This window comes from Felis catus, chromosome B3 (assembly GCF_018350175.1).
Source record: "Felis catus isolate Fca126 chromosome B3, F.catus_Fca126_mat1.0, whole genome shotgun sequence".
NCBI lineage: Eukaryota > Metazoa > Chordata > Mammalia > Carnivora > Felidae > Felis > Felis catus.
Window position 1 is genome coordinate 10,616,381 of NC_058373.1, and position 22,504 is coordinate 10,638,884.

The window sequence follows — 22,504 nt, forward strand, 5'->3', positions numbered from 1 at the left end:
AGATCATGACCTGAGCCAAAGTCAGACATTTAACCAACTGAGCCACCCTGGTGCCCCAGGAATGAGGAGACTCTAATGAAAGAAGTCTGGGATGTGGGACCCCGAAGATGAAATCTGGCTTATAGATACGCTTGGGTCTGTGGGTTTCTCTGGAGTCCTAATGACTTAATTATTAAAGAACACAGCCTGCCGTGGCTAGAGGGGAGCAGATGCTGTCACAACTGCCAAGAAGGAGGTCAAGTGCCTCGACCTTGACCCCAGTCATATCTGTTCAAAACAGGCTGCCTGCAGGCACTCTGGAGAAACAGACACAGCTTTCCAGATTTTTCCTCTACCACCAAGGTGAGGTGCACTCTCCTAATCTGTCTTGGTTCTTTATTTAGCACAGCACTTCTGTTCTGCCAAAGCAGCCATTCCAAATACGAGTGCTTAAAATAATGATCATAATATAAACAAAACAGCAAACTCACCCTTAGGTAACCTCCAATAGCGAGAAAGGAAATATAAACATGTTTCTCTCCCTGAGGGTCAGGCTGTCCTGCACCGTTGAAGGTAAGAGACCTGTCTCTGTGACCCCACCCTTTGCTCATTCTCCTTTGTCTTTAGAGCCCCCTTAGAACTTCAATTTAACCTCTGTCCAAACTGGCACTTAAATCCTGAATTCACTCCTTCTTTTTATTTATTTATTTAAAAAATTTTTTTTCAGTGTTTATTTTTGAGAGACAGAGACAGACAGAGCATGAGCAGGGGAGGGGTAGAGAGAGAGGGAGACACAGAATCCAAAGCAGGCTCCAGGCTCCCAGCTGTCAGCACAGAGCCTGACGCAGGGCTTGAACCCATGAACCATGAGATCATGACCTGAGCCAAAGTCGGACACAACCAACTGAGCCACCCAGGCGTCCCTCAGTCCTTCTTTTTATATGCACTCCCCCACCATCACTGAAGCCATATCATCTTTCGCCAGGACTGCTTGCCCCAAGGGACCAAGCTCCATTCCGATCCCCTCCCCCACCATAATTTATTCTCCTCAAAGCAGCCAGAGGGTCATTTCAGACACAAATCACATACTGTCTGGGGCAAATTTTATTTTCCAAAGTCAGCTACCCTGGTCCATCTCACTCCAAATGTTCTTACAAGGGGATGTGGAGGTTCCTCCATGAATAGTAGAATCTCTATTCTCTCCCTTTGATGCTGGGCAGGTTTGGGGGGCTGGCCTCCAACGGTGGAACACAGCAGACTTCCAAGATTAAGTTAGAAGAAGCAATACAGACTACCACTGGGTTCTTTCCCGGGATGCTGCCCTGGTAATCCAGCCGCCATATTTTGAGGAAGCTAAGCAGACACACAGAAGGGCCAGGTGTCATCCAGCTGAGGTCCCAAATCCAGGATCAGCCAGCAGACATGAGTGAGCAAGTCTCAGATGACTCCACACCAAATGGTGGAGACGCCAGCTGACTTCACCAGGCCCTGCCCACATTACAGATCTCCGCCCAAGAAAGAGGTCACTGTATCAAGACACTAAGTTTAGGGGAGGTTTGTGACAAAGAATTGGGAACCAGAACTCCATCACTCTTTTGCTTGAAACCCTCTAGTGTCTTCCCTGTGCCATGGGAAGAAACTCCAACATCCTTACTTGGGTCTCCAAACCTGTGCGTGATCTAGCCCCTGACAGCCCCTCCCATTTCATCAGCCCTGTGCTCACTGCTTCTTTCTCTCCACTGAACCCACTGGGCTTGTTCTGACCTCAAGGCCTCTGTTCTTACTGTTCCTTCTGCCCAAATGCTATTCCCTGGGGATTGGCATATCTGGATTCCGTTCATAATTCAGGTTGCACTTCAAAAATTGCTTCCTTCGCTGGTTATCAAAGACTGGCCCTTGGGTCCCTTTCAGATTAGGGGTCACACATGTTAAGGTTAGGTGGTCATTGTGGCATTTTTCCCCCAGCCATGTTCAGTTACAGAAAGGCAAGCATGGATGGCATAGGAGCAGAGTAGAATTTAAACAGGTTTGGGGTCTTGTCTGGTGAGTTCATGACTCCTTTGAAGGTGACTCTGCCTCAGTAGTCACTACTCCACAAGGGTGCTTTTCGCCAAGACAATATGCTAATGTTGAAATAGTCACAGTCTCAAAGATGTGTTTATCAGGTGCTGTTGGACTAATTATTGGCTCACCTGCAGTCACAGAGGGAGAGAAAGAGAGAGAATACAAATTCCATGCTCTCTTCAATCGTCTTCAATTCTTTATTCCTCAAAAATGCACTTATTGAGGGTCCACTATGAGCAAGGAGGCTATATTCTAGTGGGAGGAACAAATACTAAACAAAGAATAAAATAGAGTGTGTCAGCATGTGATAATATAGGAGGGAAGCGGGAGACTTGAATGAAATGTGTCAGTTAGCCATATAGCTCGGCATGGAAGAGTGTCCCAGGAAGAAGGGACAGCAAGTGCAAAGTCCCTGGTCTGTGAGCATGGGTGGCATGTTTAAGAATTAGCAAAAAAGAGGGGCGCCTGGTTGGTTCAGTTGGATAAGCGTCCGACTTCATCTCAGGTCATGATCTCATGGCTTGTGGGCTCAAGCCCCGCGTCAGGCTCTGTGCTGACAGCTCAGAGCCTGGAACCTTCTTCTGCTTCTGTGTCTCCATCTCTGTCTCTCTTTGCCCCTGCCCCACTTGCACTCTGTCTCTCTCTCTCTCAAAATACATAGACATTAAAAAATGTTTAAAAAGAAGTGAGACATGGAAATTTCTAAAATTTATAGGGAGTATTTCCAGTGAGGTAGCAGAACAGAGTGGTATGTAGAAAAGTATAAAAATGTGCTTGGAGAGGGAGGGAGCAATCAACTGCTTGAAACACTGATGGAAGAAGATGCATGTTGAGAATTACCTGCTGCAATTGGAGATGAGAAGGTGATTGGCATCCTTGACAACAGCTATTTCTGGGGTGGAAAAAGGATGAAACCTGGATGCCATTGGGTTAGGGAGAAGGTAGGAGAAAAGGAAATGAGGATGATGACTTTATTCTAGGATAATTTTCCTGGAAAGGGGGTGCAAAAATGGGTACAGTAGCTGAAGAGGGATGTGGGACAAGTGAGGATTTTTTTTTAATATGAGAAAATATAAAATGTGCACTAATGAAGAAGAGTGAGGGAGGTTGATGATGCAAGGCAGAGAGGAAACAGCAGGTACATCCCCAAAGGAGGAGTTGGCCAGAGAAAGGAGAAAGGAAGTCAGTCCAAAGAAACAAGAGAATGTGAGATGTTTGTGTATGTTGGCAGATAGATATGGTGATGGAAATGTATGGAAATTACTTTCTGATTGCTTTTATGATGTACAATGAAATAGGAAGCAAAGCAACTATTTGGGAGTGAAAATTAAAGAAGAGACCATGAAGATTTGGGAAGAAGGAAATAGTCGACCAGGAGAGTAGACAAGTGAATGGATTAGGGAAATGCAGTGGAATTAGTGAAAGCACTAAAGGTCCACTGCGGGTTAGTGGTTGAGGATCTAAAGTTAAATCAATCAGTATAACATTGACCTACATGGAATAGGTGTAATGTTGGATTTAAACAGGGCATAGGTTGTGTTGGCTGCTATGAGCTGAAGTGTGTCCCCCCACAATTAGTTGCTGGAGCCCTAATCTCCAATGAGACTGTATTTGGAGAAAGGGCTTTCAGGAGATAATTAAGGTTAAATAAGGTCACAAGTGGGGATTCCAAATCTGATAGGATTAGTGGTCCTATAAAAAGAAAAAGAGAGAGAGTTCTGTCTTAATGCTCATGCATGAAGAAAAGGCCATATGAGCACACACTGAGATGGCAGCTGTCTGGAAGCCAGGAAGAAAGCTCTCACCAAGAATTAAATTCGCTGGCACCTTAGTCTTGAACTCCCCAGCCTCCAGAACTGTGAGAAATAGATTTCTGTTGTTTAAGTCACCCAGACTATTTTATTTGTTATGGTGGCCTGAGCTAAAACATCAGGTGAGTATGATAAAGGAAAGAGAGCTAAGGGGGTTGAGGGTTGTGTGCAAGAGAATGGTTATGACCACAGACCATGGAAAAGAGATTAGGTGAGAAAGGAAGTAATAATGATGTGGGATGAAGGGCAGTACAACTGTTTACTATGATAAAGTTAATGACTGTAGATCTAAATTGATCTAAGAGTCCAGAGAGTGGGGTACTTGAGGGGGTAAAGTGGAAAGATAGGAGGTAATGGTAAGAAAGTGGGATGTTTTCTGTAAGATCGTAGGGGTGGTACTGTAATTGATGATGACAAAGTCTAGGGTGTGATCAAGGAAATGGAAAACTGGTTATTTGAGGACAAAAGTTGAGAAACTAAAACTCTGGAGTGTTAGAAAGATGGTCTTCATTAATATTGGAGTAATCAGGGATTACAGTAACTGTTGGAATTATACTAACAGTTGCAGTGAGTGGCCATAAGCTCAGTGCTTACATCTTCAAAGAATGAAAAACAGTACCTGAGAAGAGCATTTGAAGTGATTTCAAGATGGTGGGTAGTAAATAGTGGAGTCTGAAGGGTGGTCTTCAAAACTGTGGGCTGTTAGGGAGAGGGAAGAATAGTAAAGTGTCAATGAGGACTAACGATATATATTATATCTTCCTTAGAGGAAGTCTTTATCTGTCTATTTATCATCTTTCAATCATCTATCTATCACCTATCTATCTATCTATCTATCTATCTCCCTAACTATATCTATCTATGTATCTATCATCTATCTATCAATCTTCTATCTATTATCTATCTCTCTACTATCTATATTTATCTATCATCTAACTATCCATCTATGTACTGTCTATCTATCTATCTATCTATCTATCTATCTATCTATCTATCTACCTATCATCTAGCTCCCTATCTATATCTATCTATGTATCTAACTATCATCTATCAGTCTACTATCTATTATCTATCTCTCTACTATCTATTATCTATCATCGATCTCTCTGTCATCTATCTATCCATCTACCTACTGTCTATCTATCTCCATATCTATCTCGCTATCTATCGATATCTATTTATCTATCTATCTCCTATGTAATCTATCTCCTATCTATCTATCTATCTATCTATCTATCTATATACCACCTATCTAAGGAGGATATATAGATATCCTTAGATATATCCAAGGATGGATATAGGAGATATATATATATATCTCCCATCACCAGTCTGCAGAGTAGAGGGAAGGGGAAAGAAAGCAGCCACTACTTGAGAGATCTGTAGAGAAATTAGAGTCCACAGAGAACTAAGTTTCTTTTGGACAAAGATGAAGGGCACATTACAGGAGAGGCTGGTGATGAGGAAGACTTTGCTAATGGCTTCCCCTAATTCTCGAAGCACAGAGGAAGGGGCCAGGAGCTGTGGGGTGGCAATGGGGTTAGATTAGGGCATGTGTTGATCTTTATAGGTATTAGAGTCAATGTAATGGAGAAGTGGGAGTTGGGACTTCCGATAGCTGACATAGAATGAGAAAAGGGGATTCTTGAATTAGTCACAAAATGCTTGGCATCTGTGTTTGACTCTGCTCCCAAACCCATTCCCTGCCCTTCGTTGCCCTTCTCTGAAGCCTACTTTCCTTGCAGCTGAACCATTTAGGCTACTTTTTCCTTTGACTTCCAGTTTTCCCTGGCTAGTGGGAAGCTCTAGCAGGAGATCAGAAGGCTAAAGGAGAGAGAGGAAACAGTATTTTTTCTTTGCTTCCTCCCTGCCTCCTAGCAATTGTGGCAATGGTTACCTTCTTCTGAGTGCCAGCTCTGTAGGCAGCCCCTCTTCTATGGCTCTATCTCATGCTGATCAAGAGCCAGTGACTCTTCTGCCTGTGCTGATCCCTTGGTAATCACCATCTTTGTTGGTTCTCACATCTCTGCCCATACCTCATCCAGCAAACCCTTCATCAGCTCCTCAGTTGAGTGACCCATTGGTTCATGCCTGGTCCCTGGTGGTCTTACCTGCCGACAGGTGCACCTGTTCCCATATGTCCAGGTGTGCCCAGGACAGTTCTGGCTTACATGATTTGTACCAGTGTAATTATTAATAGCATCCCTTTCACTCCCCAAAGTATTCCAGTTTTGATTAATTATATAGTCACCCTACCTCTGATCCCCTGGTTCTGTTTGCTATGCCTGTAAATCAATCTCTCCAGATGGCCTTCTCTCTGGCTGGAGTCTTCTTAATCTCTTACAGTCTTTCCTGTGAACTGAAAGGCTGGATATCTAGGAAAGGGAGGAGGGAGAGGGAGAGCCCAGCTTGGTCTTTATTTTCATTCCTCCAACACAGCAGGCTAAAAGCAGATGAGAGAGCACAGCTCATCTTGTTTATGATTTACGTTTTTCCATGATTAATCATGTATAATGAAGAGATACTTCCCTAGGGTCACTGGCTCATTAGCTTCTTACCCTCCCTTATTTTGGAGACCTACACCATCAACCTGAATAGCAGAGCACAGGTGAATTGAAAAATTTCAAGTGGCTTTGCTATGTTGGGCAAGCCAAGCTAAGCTCTCTTGGCCTTGATTTCCTCCTTTGCAAATGGGAAGATTAACAGCACCTAACAGGGTAACTAGGATTGAATGAGTTGATACATAAAGAGGTGCAATAGTGCTGACACATAGGGAGCACTATGCACTTGTATCTTTTGCACACACACACACACACACATACACACACACACACACACACACACACACACACTGATGGGGAGAGGTGTGTATGAGGGATGGGGATGAACACCCAGGTGGAGGAGAAAGTGGCTCTTCCTTCCTGAGGAACACAGCACTGGGGCACTGATGCATATTAGGTTACAGATCACTGTGGTTTCTTGAAACAAGGGGCTATTTCCTGTATGGAGAGGGTAGGTGTTTCCAGAAGGGAGAAAAGGAAACTTGTGCCTGCTTCCATTCAAGCCTCTTCAGAGAAATCCAACTTTCATCTCCCAGAGACCAGCCACTCTGGAAAATGTGGACGTAGTGTTAGTTTTCACCCATGCTAACAAAATGAAAGAAATCAGCATTTATTTTTGTGATCTGACACAAATTCTGGGCAAGGGGTGTGGAAAGAGATGTATCAATCTGGGTCTAACCAGAAGACAGACATCACGAAGTAATTTAGATAGAGCACGTATAATATAAGTGATCATTCAGCTATGACAGCAGAGTAACTATAAAGATGGCCGGGGCTGGGAGGAAATGTCTAAAGGATACCCTGGGGCTAGGGGGAATGCTCTAAGAAGGACAAATTTAGAAGAGGTTCTCATCTCATTGGAGAAGCTGTGGTTGCAGGCCAGTGGGTGGCCAAAGAGCTCACTGGCTTGAAGGAGCCCCAGCTGGCGCATCCGTCAATGGGTGAACAGAAATGGCTCCCAGGTCAAGGCTGGTGGGCAGGCATGGAGAGGGAGTCAGGGACCCTGCTGCGGGTGCTTGGCCCAGAGTGCAGGGTGTCCATATCAGGAGGACAAGAAACAACACGCGCAGGGCTAGTGGGTGTGAATGCAAAAGGAATCAACAGGGGCGCTGCTATGGAGGGGGGCTGGAGAGCCCTCTCTCTACAGAAACCTAAAACACCTCTGCATATGGCTTAGGCTGGTCCGGATTCAGGTGGGGCCATGGGCTCCCAGGAAGGGGAATTCTGGAGGCATTAGGAGACAGATCTCATTCTCCTATTTCTCTATTAGATGAACTATCCCAATTCCTGACAACTCTTCCTTCTACAGCATTTATTCCTGATCACATTGACAGAAAACTCTCCTTAGCTATTGTTTGTTGTGGTGTTCCATTTTTTTTTCTTTGTGGTATCATTTATTTTTTCTTAATATGAACTTTATTGTCAAATTGGTTTCCATACAACACATACAACACCCAGGGTTCCTCCTGACAGGTGCCCTCCTCAATGCCCATCACCCACCCTCCCCTCCCTCCCACCCCCCATCAACCCTCAGTTTATTCTCAGTTTTTAAGAGTCTCTTATGGTTTGGCTTCCTCCCTCTCTAACTTTTGTTGTGGTATTCCAGATGTAATCATACTGGTAAAGAATAGCCAAAACAAACAAACAAACAAACAAGCAAACTTCCTGTGCTGATGTAGAAGAGTTTCAGGGAATTTCTGCTAGCTTTTCTAGCAACTGTACGAAGGTTGTGTTTAAGTGAATGCATTGTGCCCCCAGCAATAATCACTTGCATGCAGATATAACTCACCTTAGCTATAACTCAAGCTATCAGAAAATATACTTTGCGTTTGTATAATCACTATGTTAAAGACTTAGATTTCTTTATTCTGAGGTATTCTGAGGTAGCATTTCTTTGAGCGACATCCATTTTCTGTCTCATTAGCGGGAGGGGTCGTTAGATAATCTTCTGATGGTGTCGGGTAGATCTGTTTCCTGAAACTATTCTCCTGGGATAAACAGATACTTGTCATTTTGTTTGCTGGGGTGTCTCTAACTCTCAAAATGACTGATGGGCCATAATGTTATTCCATGGGGATGAAGAACATTGGCTGTGGGGTTGGCTTTTGGTTTCCTTAGCAACTTTCTCCTAGGGGCACCATGGCAGCCACGTTTATTCAAAGTCGGGATTCTAACAACAACAAAAACTGACAGTATTTCAATTGAGATTTTATACACCTAAATTAACTTTGCTCAAGAGAGATATGTTTTGCATTGCTATCATTTTTTTAGTTTGTGTGCTATTTCTCATTAGAATAGCAAATTCCACCCTCAGAGGAGAGTTGGCTGGGAGGGGAGAGAGCTGGGGGGTAGAGATTAGAGAGGCTTAATAACCTGAATCCCAAAGAGGAAGTGGTTTTCTCTTAGCTCCAGTTTCCCATATAGCCCTGAGGGGAACTAATTTAGAATCCAAGCAAGCCCCGTCAAATACATGGTCTCCTTAGTACCGTGTTATTCAATCCAAGTAGAAATAACTTAGTTTTTCCCATTGTTTTTACAGAAAAGCTGGTCTCTGTGTGAGATTTATTACCATTTCCTACCAGGGTTTCTGAAGTTTGGCACCACTGATAATTTGGACTGGATAATTGGGGGAGGGGGGGCTGCCTTGTTTAGCAGTATCCCTGGCCTCCACCCAATAGATGCCAGTAGATCCACTCTCCCCCCACCCCACTGATCCCCCAGCTGGGACAACCAAAAGTCTCTAGACATTGCCAAATATCCCCGGGGTGGGGGTGGGGGGGGGAGGGGCATGCAAAATGACTCCAGTTGAGATCTATTATCTAAAGGAGAAATGTCATGTGATCCCATGAATAACTCATTTTCATGTGATCCCATGAATAACTCCCTTTATCAGTCCTCGCTTTTAGCTTCCTAAACTAGATAACCGATACTCCAAGTGCATGAGAGCCCATGCCCAGAATGCCCATTAAAGGGAACTATGATATATTTGCACATAATTTAGTGAGTATCACAATAGCAGCAAGATCCTCACTCGAGGTTGATTGGACCTGTCTTCTGGCCTCAGTCATTTCCCGTCTCTGTCACAGCTTTTCACTATCACACCCCCTATTTTTTTTTTATGAAAGTATGCATGTCACATGGAAGTCACTAGCACCTCCCAGCCCCAAGACATGAAAACTAAAGGCACAATAAGATAAAATAAAATAAAATAAAAAAAAATAAAATAAAATAAAATAAAATAAAATAGGAGAGGGAGTCATGGAGAGCCTAATGTGGATTCCACAGGACACAGTTTTATAGAATATTGATTCTGCCTGTGCCAACAATTAACCACAAAATTAGACACATCCGAGGGGAAATTTATGTAACACTTGTAAGCCCTAGGAGATCACTGGTGTTTTTTTTTCCCAACAAGATCTACCTATAACAAAATTTCTAAATCAATAAAAAAATATTTGTAGCTCCTTACATTTCCATATGACCAAAACTATCTTTTAAAAAATTAATTAATTAATTTTTCTATCTATCTATTTATTATTATTAATTTGAGAAAGAAAGAGCACACACATGCAAATGGCAGAAGGGGAGAGGGACAGGGAGAGAGCATCTCAAGCAGATTCCATGCCCAGCACAGGGCCCCATGGGGGGCTGAATCCCACAACTGTGAGATCACAACCAGAGCTGAAATCAAAAGTCAGACGCTTAGCTGATTGAGCCACCCAGGTGCTCCCCCCCTCCCTGAAGCTACCTTTTTAGAATGAAGGTATCACTCTGTCATTGCTATATATGAAGAACCATTTTTGTCTGATCACAAAGAATGACAGCATGGCACCTGGGTGGCTCAGCCAGTTGAGCATCTGACTCTTGATTTCGGCTCAGGTCACCTCATGGTTCATGGGATTGAGCTCATGTGGGGCTCTGCACTGATAGCCAGGAGACTACTTGGGATTCTCTCTCTCTCTCTCTCTCTCTCTCTCTCTCTGCCACTCCCCTTTTCTCTCTCTCTCTCAAAAAATAAATAAATACATTTTTTTTAATGGTAGGGTTATCCAAGTTTTTTTCTAGAACCTCCACGGTGCAATTAGAACTGGCCTGTGCTGGAATTGAGGCAATACTTGACAAATTTGATGCGAACTGGTGCCAGGCACCATGTCCCCCAACACAGATTCAGTTGTTTGTTGGTTGTGTTGGAACTGGTTTTAATCTTAAGATGACAAAGGATGTGGAAAGACTGTGGGTTTCTACATCTGACTGACTTGAGTTTTAAACCCATCACCGGCTGTGTGATGACAGGCACCTTCTTTTACCCTTGTGAGCTTCTCATCGGCAAAGTAAGAGTACAATACAACCATCACAGGGTCATCACAGGTTTGGAAAGAACACACAGAAAGCTCTAAGCAGAATGGCCAGCCTGGGAAGGAGCCACTTCCCTGTGGCCTAGTTACTCCATGCCGACATCGATTCTGACACACCAAGCCTCAGGCTAACACATCTAATGTGGTGCCCAGAGTCCCTTTCCATAGAGATGATCAGACCCTTTTTGTTTGGTCGAAGAACAACAAATTCCTGTCTACCTCGGAGGCATCCAAATGATAATGTCCGTCTGGCTGGGTCAGATATACCTGGGAGCCTGTTAAAAACAATGATCCTTGGTTCATACCCTAGAGCTTTTCATTCAGTGAGCCACTCTTAGGACCTGGGAATATGGGCTTTAGAAAGCTCCCAGGGAGCTCCCAATGTGCCATTTCTCAACCCAACTGGTTATATGGGTGTGTTCACTTTGTGAACCGCTCCCCCCCCCCCACCAACTGCTACAATTTTCTGCCTGTATGTGATATGGCAGAAAACTTCCATAAAAGCTTAATTAAAAGTAAAATATCTCCCAGGTGATTCTGATTCACAGGCCAGTTTTGAGAACCACTGGTTTTTGTATCTTATCCAAACCACACTTAAAAGTAAAAAATGAGGGGTGCCTGGATGGCTCAGTCAGTTAAGCATCCTACTTCAGCTCAGGTTATGATCTGGCAGTTAGTGAGTTTGAGCCCCGTGTTGGGCTCTGTGCTGACAGCTCAGAGCTGGAGCCTGCTTGGGATCCTGTGTCTCCCTCTCTCTCTGCCCCTCCCCCGCTCATGCTCTGTCTCTCTGTCTCACAAAAATAAATAAACTTAAAAAAATAAATAAAACGGAAAGAAAAAAAAAGTCAGAGAGGGAGGGAGCGAAAGCATGAGAGACTTAAAAACTGAGAATAAACTGAGGGTTGATGGGGGCTGGGAGGGAGGGGAAGGTGGGTGATGGGCATGGAGGAGGGCACCCGTCGGGAGGAGCCCTGGGTGTTGCATGGAAACCAACCTGGCAATACATTTCATATTTAAAAAATAAAAATAAAATAACAAATAAATGTAAAAGAAAAATAAAACAAAAACACTCAAGGGGTGAAAAAGCCACAAGGCTAAAGTGCTTTCCAGCTTCTACTGAAGAGCTGTCCTTTGTGGGAACTGTGTTTCTGAAATCAGAGAAGCGCTCCTCGGTGAAATAGCCCTCCCCAAACCTCCAACACAGAGAATAAGGAAAATGGACCTGTAATCGCTCTTGCTTCTACTGTAGTCCAACTAGGAATTAAAAGCTCTCATACCGTTGACGCACAGATTGCAGATTATAGACAAAGCAGCACACTCTACTTTCCTTGTTGAGAATGGTTCATTTTCTCCCGGGGAACTCTAGGGGCACACCGTTTTGTCCAGCATTGAAGAAGAGAAGGAAATGGCATTTTTTTAAGCTCAGTAAGTATAGTATTTATTTGTACTTTCACTTAAGAGATGAGCCACTTAAGGCTTAAATGAAATGTCAATATGTCCAAACACAAGGTGTCCAGAGGCAACTGCTGTGATTTTGACCAGTGGTTTAGTGTCCAATTTGCTACCTTATTTACTTATCTCAGTTCTGGATAAATAGGGTAAACTAAACTCACAATACTATGGGAATTTTTTCTCTTTGGTGATTAATAAAAAAAGCAGATAGAAATAGCTTGTCAGGGCACGTGGGGGCTCAGTTGGTTAAGGGTCCAATTTCTTTCTTTCTTTCTTTCTTTCTTTCTTTCTTTCTTTCTTTCTTTCTTTCTTTCTTTTTTTGAGTTTATTTATTTTGACAGACACAGAGATAGCCGAGTTGGGGAGGGGCAGAGAGAGACAGAGACAGAGAGAATCCCAAGCAGGCTTTGCTCTGTCAGCACTCAGAGCCCAATGGGGGGCCTTGAACCCACAAAACTCTCAGATCATGATCTGAGCCAAAACCAAGAGTTGGATGCTTAATCGACTGAGCCACCCAGGCACCCCTAAACATCCAATTCTTGATCGCGGCTCAGGTCATGATCTCACCGTTCATGAGATGGAGCCCCGTGTTGGGGTCTGCACTGACCCTGTAGAGCCTGCTTGGGATTCTGTCTCTCCCTCTCTCTCTCCCTCCCCCACTCCTGTTTTTGCCCCCTTTCTTTCTCTCAAAATAAATAAATAAACTTCAAGAAAAAGAAATATATTATCAATCTTAACAAAACATTAAACGGAAGAAATATTGGTTTTAACCTGATGAAATCCCGGGATTTTTTTCCCCAATGAATTGAAAGCCTGAATGATATTCTCTAGAAGGGTATATTTAAAAATAGACACACTGTGGGTAAGTGGATTAAGAGGCACAAGACTGAATCTGAAGTGACATAGCAGATAATTTCAGTTTGTTCCTTGCAATCATCTTCAAGGTTGGAATAAGGTGTCCATTTTCCTGGTGAGGAAACTGAGGCACAGAAAGGTTACAGAGCTGGAATTCATGCAGGTCTTCTTGAACCCACCTTCTTCCCATGCCTCCCCGGTGATGTTTGTTAGTGCCTGAATTCAAATATTGGTAGGGGCCTGGGGATGCCGTCATGACAGTCTTCATGACTGAGCAAAGATGAAGACCAGACAATCAGGCACCGTGAAGAATAACTAGAAAGTGAGATGGCCATCGGGAGGAGAAGGAAGGCCAAGCAACAATGGAAACAACCAGCCAATGTGGTCTAGGAACGGACCCTAGGATAGTGCCTATCTGTGGACTATGCAGCAGAATTCCCAGAGACGCATCCACCATGACCTGTATTCCATTAGCAGGTAGATGCTCACATGAACAAGCCTTTTTTAAACATTTTAAAGAGGAAGCAAAAACGTTTTTATTCGAGTCCATTAGGGCAGGTGTCTGGGAGACACAATCTTCACAAAGAAGAGAGTGCTCACGGGATATCTATATTTTTTACATAAAGAGTTACAAATCATCATGACGAAAGGCATTGCAGAAAGCTACAGGCTTTAACTTACGTTTTTTTGTGTGTGCAAAGTTGTGTGACTTTAATCTTACGGGAGCCAGGGAGGTCATTTTTGTTTTCCTCATCTTTAGGTTTGGAACGCTCCTTTTGGGAGCGTTGTTCTTTTGTTCTTCCCAGATGTACAGTGTGTGCTCAGGGCAGAGACAGAGCCCGTGCTGGGAGGTCTTGCCGAGTCATTTTGACCTTGGTTAAAAGTTAAGGTATAGCTTTTCTGGCAGCCCAGGAGTAGGGCCCACAAACATTCAAAGTTGAAAATTTCCTTTACCGTGTGAAACTGCTGACACTCTCGTGCGCACCATACGCGCAAAACACGTGCACGAGAGTGTCAGCAGTTCCACGCGGTCAAGTTTCACGCGGTAAAGTTTACTGAAACTTTGCAGGTCTCATTTTCACACACTCTTTGTGATGGGTTGAATGGTGGCTCCCCAAACAGATGTGTCCACCTCCCAGAATCTGTGAATGTGACCTTGAACAGAGGGTCTTTACAGACGTGATCAGATTAAGGACCTTGAGATGAGGTCACCCCGAATTACCCCTGTGTATTACATTGAATACCTTGTATACATTTTTAATAAAAACAACTATCATGGTTTTGAGCATCTACCGTGTACCAGGTTCTGCCCTACAAATGAAAGGATTGAGGTTCATAAGGTCAGTTAGTAAATACTGGAGGTACTGAGCCCAGCTCAAAAGTCACTTCCTCTATGAAGCTTTCTGGATTTTTCTTACCATAGCAGAAAGGTCCCGCCTCCTCTATGCTTCTTATTACTTGGACCCACTTGTAACTCTATCAACCTTACATTGCTTCAACAGGTACCCATTGAGCATGTACTTTCCACCAGGTACTAAATGGGAGCTCATGGCCAGGTGGGAAAAATGGACATGGAGGACAATGTAACAGTAGACCACAATGAATGTTAGGAAGTTAGACTCAGGATGCAGTCTGAGCACCAAGGAGGACCATCCCCCCAAATCCACCCTTAGCTGAGAGAGTGATGAGGATACTTAACATTCAAGCCCCAGGACCTTTGCACAGGACCCTTTTGTTTTCCTGCAAAAGCCATCTCTCTTTCTTTTTTATTCCAACCAGTTGGCACAAGCTGAGGATGAGTGGATTTGGGAGAAGAAAGAGGAACATCTGGGGATAGACCCTCCCGGAAATAGTCTATGCACAATCTTAAGGCTGGTTAGACTCAAGAAGCAGTTTAACAACAAGCTCTTTAGGATTAGAAATGTACAAAAGCATCAAGGTAACTGCTGGCTGGTTTCTTGCCTCCCCTTGGGGGTCAGAATTATTCCCATCAGTCCTGTGCATAAGTCCTGAGCCTTGAGTATTGAGTACCTCTTACCAGCACTCTCTCAGCTAAGCAGGTAGGAGAGGAGGGAACCAGTACAGAAAGGAGATGAGGACAGTCTTCCCCAAACCATGAGGTTTTTCATCACGACTTGAAAAAGCATCTATCTCCTGTGATAGAAAGTCAGTTGCTTGAAGGCAGATGTTGGGCTTTATTCACATTTGAGCGCTCAGAGTGGACCTACGGTCTGGAGCACGGCAGGTGTGGGCCAGCAGTGGAGGGAAGGGATGGGAACTTCCTGCCCCTCACTGCCCCGCCTCCTTCTCTGCCTTGTATTCCACACACACAGCTCATATTTCGGGCAGCCCGCGTGTCCGGCACATTGCAGAGTGACACCTTATGGTTCGAGCCTCTTCCCCATCTTACACTCATTCATTTTACTTTAGTTGGCTGGTTTCCTGAACACATCCCCCAGCTCAGTTCTCTCCTCTCTTCCAGGACACACATACCCAGGCACTCTCACCTCTCCCACAGGCTTGCTGTGCAATCACCGAGTCCCAGATTCTTGGACCCAGGAAGCGAGCAGCACCCTTTCACATTAGCCTAGGCCACCTGCTCAGGCCCAGCTTCCCAGAGAGCCTATCGGCAGTGTCTGGGCCGCAGTCCCAGCTACGTCCTAATGAAAGGGTACTTTGGTTCTCCATCCACGTCTGACCCCATGCACGTCACTCCTTGGAAGTAGGGTTTGGTCCATGATGCAAGCCGGTAACGTCACACCCCTGCTTCCCACCACTGCCACCAGCCTCTGCACATGATTATCGGATAAAACAGAAGCTGCGTATCCTCCATCCACGTGGAGCTCTACGAGCTCCAGCGCCCCCCTCTGAAGGTTGGAGGCTCAGGGCAGGCCATGCCTCTCACAGGAGAGGGGTCAGAGGGACAGTCACAGGCCCCAGGCCTGAAAGTGGGGCTCCACACAGAAGGCCAAGCTAGTGGGAAGGGCTGCAGAGCTTGGCCGTCTTCCCAATCTCTCCTTTCGCAGCACTACAGTGATTTTAATTAAATACTCCCCCTACTGACTCAGCAGTGGCTAACAAAGCCAAGTGCAGAGCCAGGAGCCTGATAAACAGAGTGTTGCTGGAGGTGGTCAATCTCGAAGGCTGTGGCTGGAGCCCGCCATCCCTGTCTGGGGCCAGGCCCCAGGGCCCTAGTCCTCTTCCCCTTCTCCAGGACCCCGTGGGGTCTTTGCTGGGGGCAGGCAAGCTGTGCGTTCTCAAAACCTCTTGGCAGAGACTTTTTCTGGACCCCACTGGTCTTGGTTGTGAATCCGTTACCAAACTCCTACTTGGAAGGCTGCTTAATTCACTCCATAAATCTCTCCTCCTGGACTTTGCACAGCTGTGGCTAGAAGCTGATTCCTGAGCGCTCTCAGCAGCCCCTGGAAGAAGACAGAAGAGAACGACTGTGAAGGAGAGGAGACTGGAATTCACATACCACCGGGCAGAGCAGTGAAAAGGCACAGGCCTTGTACCCAGACTCACTGGGGTTCTGACACCAGCTCTTCTGCTCTCACTGGGCTTCCTGGGCTAATTACTCCGCTTACCAGCCTCAGCCTTCTTATATACCAATCAGAAAGAATACTCTTTATGTTATTAGATGATTGGAAGGATTAACTGAGACCAAAAAATGGCACCCATCAAGCCTTCAGCAACTGGTGACTGTTACACCTAACGTGCGCACGCGGGTGCTAGGTAGCCCACGGCCTATGGGAGAGCGGCCAAGACGCTGCAAATATTTGTGAGCACGTACAATATTTCTGCTCCTTCTATTCAGGAGAGGATTCAAGGTCTCAGAGAGGCGGCCTTACCTCTTCCATTTCAACACCCTGTGTGACTCTCATAGAGTTTACAGTCCTGGTGGGAAATTCAGTTATTATCCAGTGAGCTGTCACCCCATACAAGGAGTACAAAGAGGTTACCTCTTCACCATTGATGCTGAGTTGAGCTTGGCCCTGTATTGTTTTGGCCAAATGGCATGTAGGCAGTGTCTGAGTTCTGAATCCAGGCCTGAAGAGTCATTGCACGCTTCTGCTCATCATTCTGGGACTTTCCTGATCCTGACATGAGTCACTGTCTCCCGGCCCGGACTTCTGACTACAACCCATGAAGGAAATCTGCAGTCTGAAACAGGGACACCATAACCAATCTGCAAACCTATGAGCAAAAATAAATGCCCAGTGCCATATGTCAAAAGATTCTGAGACTATTTGTTACTTAGCAATAGCTGATGAATCCAGTCTCCCAGGGAAATGGACAGAGAGCTGGAAAGGAGTTTCTTCTATTCTTGGATCTCTTGATTTATCCAGGAATTCTACCATTTCTCTGAGCCCAGTATTCAACCAGGTCAGAAAATAAGCATCATCTTTTTAGGATCAACTCTCAGACTCCCTCCCAACCCCTGTGCCCACAGGTAGACTACACAAAGGAGAAACCATTGGTTTCGCAGCGATTCTCCCCCAACATCCCCATCTCACACTTGAACCCTGACATTTTATGTTCTCTGGCTCCACTAGGACGACTTTCCATTGGGGTAGAGGTGGCCATCTGTAGCAGCTGCAGAGAGAAAAGGTTGGCACTTCAATCTATCATGTAGCTACAGAAAAGTTCAAAGAGATGAGGAGGACATATGAAAGTCCTAGGTAAATCTCATTATTTCCTTCATTTATTTATTCATGAATGCAACAAATATTTATTGAGAACCTACTCTTAAGGTTTCCAGATACAATACAGGAAGCCAGGTTAATTTGAATTTCAGATGAATAACACATTTTTTAGTATAAAGAGGTCCTAAATATCACACAGGATGTATTCATACTAAAAATAATTTATCATTTGCCTGCAATTCAAATTTAACAGGATGTCCTGTATTTTTATTTGTCAAATATAACAACCACACAACTATGACTAGGCATTGTGTTGGATGCTAAAGACGGTGGCTGGGAATAATAGAAAGAATGATAGAAAGGTGGCTGCCCTTCCAAAAGCTTATAAGATTTGGGATAATACAGGCATGTGTGTAAGAATTATATACATACATGTATGGAAAATATGCACATGGACACATATATCAATTAGGTATCCTATACACCCTTTAATGTGGGAAGCCCAGGGGCACCTGAGTGGATCAGTTGGTTAAGTGTCTGACTCTTGATTTTGGCTCAGGTCATGATCTCATGGTTCATGTGATACAGCCCCATCTCAGGCTCTATGCTGAGAGTGCGAGCCTGCTTGGGATTCTCTCTCCCCCTCTCCCTGCTCCTCCCCTGCCTGTGTAATCTCTCTCTCTCTCTCTCTCTCTCTCTCTCTCTCTCTCTCTCGAGAAAAAAATGAGAAGCCCAGGTGCTCTGAGCTATGCAGGTATAACACATATCAGCACAGGGTCTGCCTTTCCCTCAACCCACACCTGTGCCTTCATAGATGGGTCCCTATGCCACTTGACTGAGGAAGAAAAATTAAGCTTGTGTTTTGGATGGCTCTGTGTGGCATCCTAACAATGGCCCACACTAACTGATACGATGTTAGGCTTACTCAAGAATGGTCCTGAAAAAACATAGAAGGAAAACTGGCTCAGCAAACACAATTTAACAGCCCGTCTTCTTCGCCATTTTATCTGTAAGAGGAGCAAGCTTGACTTGAGTATTTATACTTGCTCATGGGCAGTGGTTAATGGTTTGATCAGTTGGTCAGGGACTTGGAAGAAGCAATACTAGAGCATCAGTGACAAAGACTCTCAGGAAAGAGGTCTGTGGAAATTTTGGAATGGCCCCAGAATGCAAAAATATCTGAATCTCATATGAAAGCCACCACATAGTGACTTCTCACTAATCAGGAGGGAAAACTGACTCAGTCTGGGAATACCCATCCACCAGCCTCCTTCCCCAGGGCCACACATGGGCCTGACAACATGGGTCCCTCTTTGCGTAAGCTTATTTGGCTGTCCCATTGCTGAGTGGCCAACTTTCAACAGCAACAACTAACTCCAAGCCTTTAGTATAGTATCTTGGAGGACCATCTTGGCACCTGGTGGCTGGTTGGTTCCATCAACCCCCTTCCACCATGGAGAGACATAAATTCCTTCTCAGTGGAAGAGACACATTCTGAATTTTAATTTCTTTTCTCTGCTAGTCGCACTTCTGCTAATTACCTGTACATGTCATTGTATATTATAGTGTGTGTGTGTGTGTGTGTGTGTGTGTGTGTGTGTGTAACCAGTCTCCTGATCCAACTAAGAAATAATACCTTCCTTGGAGGGGATGAAGCCTTGCAGAATAAAGAATATGCTCAGAACAAGTTTCTAATATAGCCTTTCAGGAATATTACAAAGGTCCATTACAAGGTCTAGAATTGAGGGGGAACATGACACAATTAAACCCAATGATTCACTAGCAAAAATCTTGCTTTGCCATCTTGGAGTCCCATGGAGCTCCTCATGCCATTCAACCCATCAGCAAAAACGGGCACTAGCGTGTTGGCTGAGAACCTTAATCCCACCAAGAGGAAAGAGTGTTGATTTAAGCAGCCGAATGGGAAGAGTTACAAATAGAACACAGGTGTTCCCCTGGGTGTCTCTTAGTTCAGCCACTCCCACGATGCTAATGAGTAAGACCATGAAGGGCTCATATCCTCTGGGAAGGAAGGTTGGCGTCATCTCACTAGGCAAACATTTCCAATCACCATGATGGGGTCTGAAGGTCTAGGGAACAAGGAAAGCATAGGATATTGGAGAGAGTTGCATGTATCAACTGTGGCCCTGAAACCAGTTGCAATACAAGGGTCATGGCCTTCTTTGATATTATTATATATATATGTATATATATATAATATATTATTAATATAAATTAGTAGTATAGATTAATATAAATTAATATATTATAGGTTAATAGAATTGATATAAATTTATAATTAATATAAATATATTCATATTATATATTAACAACTATATATTTATATTAATATATTGATATAAATTTAAGTTAATATTATATATAACGTATCCACACACAAAGTATATACATATAAACATACACATACAAACATAAATTTTAACTGCTATTTCTTTCATTCCATCCATTTGTTTCCCCCTCACACTATTGTTTATAGGTTGTAATGGTTTACAGTTTCAAAATACTGAGACTGGATCAAGGGAGAATCAGGGGGAGCAGACATTGTCCAGAAACCCTGGACTCAGAGCCGGACGCTTTAGCCTCTAGGAGGGATGTGCGCGATGTCTCCTTGGTTGGGCAGTGGGGGAGTGAATGAGTTTTCAACATATAAAAATGAGTGGCAAGTAGCAAGGGGAGAGCTTTGTTTTGAAAGGTAATCATGAGAAGAGTACGAGAAAATGCAGGGTCGCCAAGCAGACAGCAGACGTACAGTGCGGGACGTTGTTGATTTTGGTTTCTCAGTAGCCCATGCTCTTCCCATTTAGGATAATCACAGACGTGGGACTTACTCTGCTTGCCTTATTCTGCTCTTTCAGCTACAACAAAATACCATGGACTGAGTGGCTTAAACAACAGATATTTATTTCCTCCCAGTCCCGGAGGCTGGAAGTCGAGGTCAAGCTGCTGGCACGGTCATGTTCTGGTGGGAACCTTCTTTCTGGCGTTCAGACAGCTGCCTTCTTGCTGTATGTGTGTGCTCATGTGGTTTTTCCTTGGTGCCCAAGCATGGGCAGAGAGAGAGAGATCTTTCTCTCTTCCTTTTCTAATATGGGCGCTAATCATTGCGGGATACACGCATCCAGTCCATAACACAGCCCTGTCCTTACAGGGGAGGCTGCACAGTCGGAAGACATTTTTCTCTTCCCAGGTCCCTAGAGTTAGGAAGGAGTGCACACATGAGCTATGCTTGGATAATCAAGAACTCTCACCCAGACCCTTACTCTCGAAGGAGGGCAGCCAAGAAGAGGGGACAGTGGGTGATTACTTGAGTGAGTGTAGAGCTAAGTCCAGTGGTGTGCTTACGGGGGGGCCAGCAGTGCCAGTTACAGGTCAATGGTCTATGATTTGGGTCCCAGGACCAGGGACCAGCCTGTGCTCCTAGCTGTCCAGAGCTGCTTGAGCCCTGACAGTTTTCTGACTTGGTGTTCTGGTTTTCCCTGTCACTCTGTACACTGTTTTAGTGGATGAGTGGCAGGTCCATCTGTTTTAGTGGATGAGATTGATTTCTGTTGTTTACAACCAATATCCCTGCCTGGAACAAGTGGTTTGTCCAATAGGAAGGTCTGGGGGCGAGTAGAGGAAGTGCAGTGAAGATACATGTCACTGGAGAAGAGATGGTCAAGGAAAAGGCCAGAGCTTTGGACATGCCATGTGTGGAAGACTGATGTCATGAATAATAATGGTAGGATTTGCAGAAGAGGAATATGGTAAACCAGATGTCAAACTTGAAAATGAGGGAAAGTGGCTGAGGGAAAGTGGCCAACCAGCCACTCTGAAAAAGATGAGGAGGTTGGCATACAATTATTTAGCCAAACCGATCAAGTCTCGGAAGAGCAACGATTTTTACACAAGGTGGAGAACTTAGAGGGGGGAGCAGACACTGGGGGGTAAGGAAAATTCAGACCCAAATCCCGACCCTGAGGTCTGCAAGAGGGACAGAGGCAGGGGAGCCATGCCCTCTCAGCAGAGTCGGGTTTCCTGTAAGGTGATGAGCACAAAAGGACATTTAGAGGGAGATGAACCGTGTAAGGGAGTCTGTCTGCATGGGACAGAAGTTCCACAGATGGGAGGAGAGTGCAGGATGTCCAGCCAGCGGGAGGCTGCCCACAGAGAGATGGAGAGGGTTGATACAGGTGGCGGATGACGCCTCCCCCAGGGCAGACCTGAGGCACTGTGTGTGTCATTGGCAAAAGTTCTGCAAAAAAACCAATCCCCCTTCCCATGCACCTAAATAAAGTCAGCTATGTGGCTGTCTGAGTAGACTGAGGAGGTGCACACAAGCTTTGTGTCATGAAACCCTGGGCTCTGCTCCTCAGCCTGTCACCTACTGGCTGTGTGACTCTGCATATGTCCTTGTGGCGCCTTCACCTGTATCGTGGGGATAATAAGTAAGGCTGTGTTACTTAGTTGTGAGGACCACAGTGATGATGTGTCAAAGTGCTTTTTGAGAATAATCTCAAACATCCAGAGAAGTGGCCAGAATGAACATAACACAGAGAGCACGCGTGTATATCCTTCGCCTGATTTCATCTGTGGTCGACTTTTACCTTATTTGCTTCATCATTTGGCATTTGCACTCTCTCTCATTCTCTCTCTCTAAATAGGTAAGCTTTGCACTCAATATATGCAAAAAATACTTTGACCACTTGAGAATAAGGTACATACATCATGATCCTTAACACCGGTATTTCCTAAGAATAAGGGTATTCCCTTGTATGACT

The 22,504-nt window shown here is 44.6% G+C and overlaps 1 long non-coding RNA gene across 1 annotated transcript; it reads left to right on the top strand.

Moving 5' to 3' along the window:
* Window positions 1–2,814: 2,814 nt before the first annotated feature.
* On the top strand, window positions 2,815–17,313 carry LOC109500513. Its single transcript, XR_002158086.2, has 2 exons — window positions 2,815–3,976; window positions 15,560–17,313. It is a non-coding gene; the product is annotated as an uncharacterized LOC109500513 (long non-coding RNA).
* Window positions 17,314–22,504: the final 5,191 nt, after the last annotated feature.